The sequence below is a fragment of the Ursus arctos genome, unplaced genomic scaffold (genome assembly GCF_023065955.2).
Source record: "Ursus arctos isolate Adak ecotype North America unplaced genomic scaffold, UrsArc2.0 scaffold_5, whole genome shotgun sequence".
Classification (NCBI taxonomy): Eukaryota; Metazoa; Chordata; class Mammalia; order Carnivora; family Ursidae; genus Ursus; species Ursus arctos.
Window position 1 is genome coordinate 87,342,840 of NW_026623067.1, and position 8,798 is coordinate 87,351,637.

The following is an 8,798-nucleotide window of genomic DNA, read 5'->3' on the forward strand; positions in this document are numbered from 1 at the left end:
GATTAAGAAGGTGACTTTATGGAGCCTTTATAATCAGAAGCATTCCTTGTAAAAGTGGCATTTTCTAAGGAAGGCTGTTTGTGTTTTGACTCACTCTGAGCAATAGATTGGGAAATCTGAGATGTGGGGAAAGAAGAAAAGCAGTCTTGGGGATGGCCTAAACCTGGGCCTGGGACTGTGTTAGACCTGTGCCCCCACACACACACGCCCAGTGGTGACACATAATGACACGCTGACATAAACATCAACATTTTTACAGAAAAGGTAAGAACCTCAGCCCTGGGCAGAGAGGAGTCTCGGTGAGGCTCACTCAGGGCTTCCGTTTTCCTTCCACTCTGCAAACGCTGGGGTTGACTTCCATGTGTGCCTTGCTGCTTTGGTCCCAACCCAATTGCCTTGGAATGATGTGTTTTTTGCATCAGGTCCCCACAAATACAAAACGCACCCTGACTCAAAATAGAGTTGAGTCCCTTGAATACTACCTTCAAGGGAGGCTTTGCATCCCCCCACTCTTCGGGACCTTGCCGGGCGGGGACTGATGCTGGGCCCGAAACCCTGTAGTGTCGGTGTTTTCTCCTCTCTGTCTGTGGTCGTGTCTGTGCTGCTAGGTAGTTTTTGTGATTGTAGGGTTTTGGTTTTTGTTTTTAAAGCAACCTCCAATCGTGTCAGGTAGACGAGGCACCAGACATCTGGCAGATCATGGTCACCCTGAAGCAATGCTGTTCAACAGCCTCACACCGCTTCCCCCTTGTATGATTAAGATGTGGTTTCGAATACCTCAAACGCAGTGGCTCACACAAGCCTGCAGTCCATTTTTCTCTCACACACAAGTCTGGAATCAGGTGGACCAGCACTGGCTTCCTCGAGGCCTCAGCGAGATAGGGCCCAGCTCCCTCTGTCTTGCTCTGTGGAGCTTGCACCCAAGGCCACCCGGAGGTCAAAGCTGTCGGGTTCACACTCCTGTCAGAAGGAAGGAAGAGAGCAAGGATAAGGGCATGCTCTCTTCCTCTAAAGATGCTTCTCAGAGATGGCACAACCATTTCTGCTTTCATCGCCCCGACCAGTACTTTGTCACATTGCCACGCCAGCTTCAAGAGGGTGGAAAATAGAGTCTTTTTTCTGGAAATCCTATTCCTTGCTACAAAATGGGGTTTCTATTATTATAGAAGAAGGAGGAGTGGGTACTTCTGAGAATTGCCTGCCACACAGCCTTCATTCTATTCCCCTCAACATACGTATTTTTATATTGCCGCAGTAAATTATCTTTAATTTTATTCTGTGCTCAAATCCATCCCAGACGTTGCCAACAGACTCCAAAACTTCAAACTAATTTGGATCGAAATCTCCTGAAACTTCCCTCAGAGGCTAGCTTTGCATTTCCTACTGAAAACCCACTGGCCGTTCTTAATCATGCAATAGTGCTGGCACCTTGCTTCTTGACTCCTTGACTCACAGAGCAGAAGGACACACGGGCACACGCGCATACACACACCCATACATACACACACACACAGACACACAGACACACACACGTACACACACACACATACACACAGACACACACATACACACACATACACAACACATACACACACATATATACACATACACACAGACACACAGACACACGTACACACACACATACACACAGACACACACGTACACACACACACATACACACAGACACACACATACACACACATACACACACACATACACACACATATATACACATACACACAGACACACAGACACACGTACACACACATACACACAGACACACACGTACACACACACATACACACAGACACACACACAGACACACACATACACACACATACACACACACATACACACACATATATACACATACACACAGACACACACAGACACACACACATACATACACACACACACACACGCTCCCGAATTCTTATTTTTCTACTCATCTACAAAGAAATTATAACCACAGACGTTGATTGTTGATGGACCCCTGTGGCTTTCTTTTGTGACTAGAAGGTAGTAATTTTCCAATCTCCTGTTCAAGAAGGACGCAGGCTCCTCCCCCGAATCAGAATCAGAGAGCTGTGCGCCCTGACATCTTTGGGCTATCTAAAAACAATGCCTTCTTACTCTTTTTAGGAAAGGCTGCTTTTTAATCATAAAAGTAACATTATAGGTAGAACACGGCGAAATGGGTAAATGAAAATATCATGTATTATCCATGAGCTCATTAGTCTCACACAGGCACTGCTGTCACTGGGACAATTTTCTTTCAGCCTTTTTTCAAATGGGCATAATTTTATAAAATGTATATATACATCTTTATTTGACATTATTTCCTAACATTTTTCATATTCCTACATTAGTTTTCAATAAGCCCAATATTTTAATAACTACATAATGGAGTAGATATATCATAATTTCTGTAATAGGTCCCCGTGGATGGCATGCAGGTTGCACCCAATTCTTCTTCTTTCCCCGAGATATTAAACAATAGGGATTCATAAAGATGCTTTGTATATTCAGAATCCCAGGGACTCAGAATTTTATTTATTAAGTAGATATTTTAAAAACTAATTTGTTTTTATTACACAAATAATACATTCACGTGTTTAAAAAAAAAAAGTACCCAGAGAAGAAGGCATCAAATGACCTGCCCTTGTCCTGGGCACAAGCCCCACTCCCCAGAGCTATGTTTCTGCTTTCATTCCCTGGTGATGACCTTCCATCATAACTTTAAACAATATTTATGTGACTTTAAATATTTACATCTATGAGTGGGTGACTCCTGAATTTATATTGTCCTCTTGAGTGAGGATTCTATGTGCACCAAGGTCTAATGGATTCATTTTTATTTACTCTCTGCTTTTTTCACATTCCCTGGCTCATACTCACCTCTCTCTGTCTCTTGTTTCTGATGCTATTAATCTTCTGGACTCCTTACTTATGTTTCTTTGGAATACTACTTTGAATCATTTTTTCAAAAGAATGTATTGGGGGTAAACTTTATGATTGTTTTCAGGTCAAAAAGCACCCACACCCCACCTGGTACTGGATGGATAATTCAGCTGGGCACAGAACTCTAAGACTAAATCCCTTTTTCCTCAGGACTCTGAACACAGTCTTGTAAAGACAAACCTCACAATGGCACGGAATACTCTTCCTCCCTGGGATCCAGGAGACTCATTCTACAGCAGGGTTTCTCAGCTTCAGCACTACTGACATTTGGGGTCCAATATTTCCTAGTTGTGGGGTCTGTCCTGGACATTGTGGAATCTTTCACAGCATCCCTGCCCTCAACCCACTAGATGCAATTTTGGTTTAGTAACTGTGCTAACAGAACTAGTCATGGTAGGGTTAGGGCACGGAAGGGCGTTTTATCCATGGCAGTGGCAGGATACACACAGGCAGGGAACTGTAGGGTGACATTGGAGTTGGGTCTGAACAAAGGAGAAGGAGGGTTAGTCGGACAGAGACTGGGGAGACCATGTTCCTGACAGGGCAAAGAGCAGCAGAGAAATCAAACATCACACCCAGAAGACTTTAAGCAGAGCTCTGTGACAGGGACCTTATGGAGAGGAGGGGATGGGGTAGGAGAAGAAGGGAGGGCCAAGTCCTAGAGAGGGTGCTGTGTTCCAGTAGAAGGAGATGTTCGTCAGGACAGTTTGGGTTGCAGGTGACACCAAAACCATTCCTCTTTCCTCTCCTTCTTCCTTCCACCCCACCCTTCATTACTCTATCTCTCCTTCTCTTGGCTCGGACTTTCTGGATCTTCTTGGTCATTGTCAGTCCTCAAGTGATGGATCATTGCAGATCAATGATTCCAGAGGGGAGGGGGTGCTGTTTTCCTCACAGCTCCAGCGAAGTCCCTGAGAAAATGTGGATTAGCCCTGCTATGATTGGCAGGGCATCTTTGACCAGGTCGGTGGCGACGGGGTAACCCAGGGCAGGTCTGTGTATGCGCCCACCCCTGAAGCAGGGAAGGGGGTGGGAGATGCTGACAGGCAAAAGGCACGTCTCCTCTATAGGGAGCCACTGAAGGGATTTCAGAGTGATGGCTGCTGCACCAATGTAGAAAATGGGTGGGAGGGAGGGAACAGCAACTAGAAAGACGGCTTGGCAAGCCTTGTAAAGCCCAGGACTGAACTGAAGAGGGCTGTGGGGCTAGAGGGGAAATGTCACACTGAAGAGATGTCCAGCAAGAAGAATACGCTCCAGGTGAGGGCAGCTTGAGTCTGGGCGTGAAGCGGGGGGTCTAGGGTGACAGGCCGATTTGTGATTTACGAGAGGGTATCCTCTTGCCAAGCCTCTGCAGACAGACCTTTCCTTGCTCCCCGCAGCGCTCTGGAGCTGAAAAGCACCGGGAGCTGAGAGAAGACACATGTGATAAAACAAAGGGAAGTGGAGAGGGTCTCAAGAGTACTGGGGATTTTTATTCCCTTTCTCACATTTCCTGCTTTTCTAATATAAATGTAAATTTTTTAGCAAGAAAAAGGGGCAGGGGCCTCTGACTAATTGAATCAGCGTGTATTAATTATGCATTAGTGAAGATGATTCCACAATTCATCGCAGTCCTCACAATCAGTCTTCGAGCGAAAGGCAAGCGTAGAATATAATTTTCTGTGATAATAATGATATCCGTTAGAGGAAAAGAGTCCTCTGCACCACTCTAGCTGGAAACCTAATCAGGAGTAAAGTACTTGACACGCCGTCTGTTGGGGGTTGACAAACAGCCAGGCTCTGTGGCCAAACAGCATGCTTGGGCAGAGGCGTGCTCCAGGCTGGGCTGACGGAAGTGTCTGAACGTGCTAACCTATCACAGACACCACCGACTCGGTGGCTTAATGACAGAAATTTAGTTACTTACAGTTCTGGAGGCTAGGTGTGTAAGATCAAGGTTCTGGCCCATTTGGTTTCTGGTGAGAGTTCTCTTTTTGGCTTGCAGAGGGCCCCCTTGCCACCATATCCTAGCATGGCCTTTCCCCGGTGTGCCTATGGAGAGAGCGAGCTTATAAGGACACCGGTTCTATTGGATCTGAGCCCTACCCTATGACCTCACTTAATCTTTACTATCTCCTTATAAGCCCTATCTCAAGTAGGGTTACGCAGTTAGGGCTCTAACATGTGAATTGGGGGTTGGACGGAGACACAATTGCCACAATGCAAGTAGTTTTTACAGCGGGGGAGGGAGGGAGGCTACCTCATTTCTAGAACTTCCGAGGCTACTTGAGCTGGAACAGAGGGTGAGCGCTGGAATGGCTAGATCGAATATGATATCGAATGCTTCTCCATCATTTTGCCAGGCTCTCCTGGCATTCCTTGTCCAGCCTCCGGGTCAGAGAGGGCGGAGGAGGCCAGCATTTCCTCGGAAGTCCCCAACCCTTCCCAAAACCCAGATCTGGAGCCTTGAACATTTATAATATGGAGAAGCAACAACAGAGCCACAGTCAGCCACGTAACACCTGCAGGCTGTCGAAGGCTGGGAATTGACAACCAGAGGTTTCGCCAGGAACATGTGCTTCAGGTTTCTCTTGTATAAAACGGGGCTAATGATAACCAGTCTCACAGGGTGGTCACGCACCTTAGATGAGACGATGTGTGTACATGGCTGGCCTTTCAGAATTCAGTGCTTTTGGTTTTCTATTTTGGCACGATGGGGACTATTCCAAGGACTTCTACTCTCCTTGCCTAGAAAATAAACCTTGCTCCACAGGACAGAGAGCCAATATAGAGACTCTGCCAGCTGCTAATTTCATTGTTTCTGACCACACCTTCAAGAGCCTGGGAAATAGGACGGACCCGTCAGACACGTGAGATAGACATGGACCAAAATGTGACCTTGTGCCCAGCAGCTGATCTCACACTCTGACTGGTAGCATTGTAAGAGCTAAGACTGATGAGTCACTAAGTGGCTGGGTTTTTCCCTCCTCCAATGCATAATTATCCTGGGAAATGTCTCCAGGTCCCTTAAAAAGGACTAAATGGGTGATTTAAAGGACATTTTCGTGCCTTTCTCATCAGGTCCTTCCTCAAGTTTACATCACACCCCTTCACTCAGGAACCTCCAGAGCTGTGAACCATCTCCAGCTTGGGAATCGGGGGAAGGGCCTTGACTTTCCATCATGAAAATTCAGGTCAGCCTTCTGCTTATGAGATGGAGTTCCTTCAGCTACACAGTTGAAGGAATGCCGCCCATCCCTCTGAGTTCTAGCGACACTGTGAGCAATCAGCCACCAACAAAGGACCCTGAGGTCAAACCACTCTGATGTGCCATCTGGCCATTTGTCCATAACAGAAACTCTATCAACCTTGCCCCTGGCAGATACATGCCGCTCCTTAGCTCCCCAGCCCAGGAATCTCTCTATCCACACCAAGACCAAGGAGGCCATTTCCTTGCAGCGTGTCCCACTTTCATCCCGGCCCTCAGAGCACAGCCACCTCTGTACTTCTCAAAGATATGAGGACTTGGAAGAAGCTCAGTACACCAGCTTGAAGAGAGTGAGGAACAAATGGCCAAAGACAAGCTATTAAAGTAAGTAAAGGCCATTGGACACGGGGACTCAAGGCATAGCAAAGGAGTTGGATTTTCTAGCAGTGGAGCCATTCCAGGGTCCTGACCATGGAAACAGCGTGATCACACCTCATCTTCAGTAACTACTCTGGCTGTGGGTCGAGATTGAGGGTGGATCGAAGGAGAGCAAGAATGTTCAAGGGACAAACAGTCTGGAGGCTGTCGTGGCCATCCACGCCACAGACCACGGGGTCCTGGACTTAGGAGACAGCAGTGGCACAGGACAGAAGGGATTGGGTCCAAGAGGTTGTTAGGGTGGTCAGAGATTGTTGGCATGCACAGTGCTCCCCCAAGAGACCTCTCAGCAGTGGTGAGGCGGCGCCTCTGCAGCATTTCCTGCCCTCAGAAAACGCACCAGCAGCTCCTAGGCTTTGAGCAAGGCCCAGGACGCCCTGACCCCAGGCCCCTCCCGGGGGCATCCCCTGCTCTAGTGCCGGGGGTCCACACGTCCATCACTAGCTCTGTGAGGGAGGCTGTTGGTGGAGTCAGTGCCGGGGATTTCAGCCTCACAGCTCACAGCCTGCTCGCGGGGTGACGGATGCCTCTGCGCGGCTTGCCATCGATCCACGTCCTCGCCGAGGACTCGAACAACGGTGGCCGCAACATCTACATCAGGCGCCGACTCGTGTCTGCAAGGCGGCGCCAAGACTCCCGGGACTGTGCCGGGCGACATCCGCGTGGCAGCACACGGCTCAATTCCTGCTTCTCTCGCCCCTTTGTAAATTGCCTTTGTCAGCTTCTCCTAGCAGAAGCTACTCTCTTCATCAATCAGAACCAATGGGCTGTGGGAATGAAAAATTCCCCTTCCCAGCCGGCTGAAGAAAGGGGTTTCAGGTCTGAGCGCTCCCTCTTCGCTCTTGGGAGCCACCAACAGGCTCCCACACCCAGCACTCGCGCTGGGCCGGGCCTTCGGCTCCTACCCCATCCCCACCACACACACACACACACACACACACACACACACACACCCATGCTGCCAGCCAGCTGGGGCCAAACACTCAACTCCCACCTAATGGTTTTGGTGTCTGAGCAGAATTCAGATTTGTAGCAGTCAGAACTGCCTGATTTCTGGTCATAATAAAGACAGTATCTGCTTATATGTGTTTGACACTTACAGTACCCATTCAATCTTTCATTTGCTCCTTTATGAAGCATGTGCTGAACTCCTCCTTTCTGGAGGCAGGAGATTTGCATAGATGATTTTGGACAAGATACCGCATAAGGTCAAGAGAGCTACCCCTGGGACCAGGCTGCAGGATTTGGTTTTGCTCTACGACTGCTGGCCAGCTGTGCGGCTTTGGCCAAGTAAGTCACCAAACCTGTTCTGTAAAATGAGGACTGAAGATTAAATGGAAGAATGGATGGCGTGTGCACAGAGCAGTGCCTGGATCATAGAACAGTGCCTGGAACATGTAAGTGATGCCCATCACCTATCATCATCAACAACAACACCGTCATTATTTTTAGCAATATGTGAGAGAGGATTGTTGCTATGCCCATTTTATAGATGGAGGAACTGAGTCTCTGAGGCTTAAAGATGTGAGGTGACTAACTCATACCTGATGCCAGCAGGTGTGTCCCGGCTCCAAGCCTAATGCTCTTTCTCTGTCAGTCACATAGTTCTATAGAGTGAAGAAGGCTCTTTCACCTGCATTAGATAAGAAAGAATCCAGAGCTCATCACCCCCAACAGAATGTGACCAGCCTCCTCTATGGACAATCTCCTCCTTGTGGGCAGGAGAAAGCACCGCACCCCCAAAAAACTCCCTAGGAGGAATCTCCAAGGATGTCCCTTTCAAACACAGCTGACAGAGCTGGTCAGGGGACTGGGAGGGACAGAGGAAGGGTCACTGCCTCAAGGGACACTACCCAGCCATTCTTGTAGGCTCTCCTAGGCCACCTGCGAACAGGCGTGCCCTGGAAAGGTAGGCTTATCAAGTAAATTGCGAATAGTTTCTGAGGTTGTCGAGGACACAAAGGTACGGGTGTTACCATTAGTCCCTGTCTTTCTGCATCGAAAGCTGCTGGCTGGCCATTGTCAGTGCTGGAGAGGACAGCCACGAAGCAGGACACGCTGCTCCCCAGCCAGGGATGAATGTGGCTTGGATTCTGCCTTCTGTTCTGCTAGGGGTGGGAGTGCAGTGTGGAACCAGGGCAATCATTTGATGCAGGCAGATCATTTGAGCCAGGTCATGCTGACATGAGGCTCCTAAGCCCCTTTCTTC

The 8,798-nt window shown here is 48.4% G+C and overlaps 1 long non-coding RNA gene across 1 annotated transcript in view; it reads right to left on the reverse strand.

Annotated features, from left to right (window-relative positions):
- The window catches only part of LOC113255011 (uncharacterized), a 32,642-nt gene extending 24,301 nt beyond the window's left edge, over window positions 1–8,341 (reverse strand). The window contains exons 1-3 of the long non-coding RNA XR_003316036.4: window positions 8,134–8,341; window positions 4,871–4,995; window positions 778–960 (exon numbers count right to left, since the gene is read on the reverse strand). This is a non-coding gene — a long non-coding RNA (uncharacterized LOC113255011). The remainder of the gene's footprint in view (window positions 1–777; window positions 961–4,870; window positions 4,996–8,133) is intronic.
- Between the last annotated feature and the right edge of the window lie 457 nt (window positions 8,342–8,798).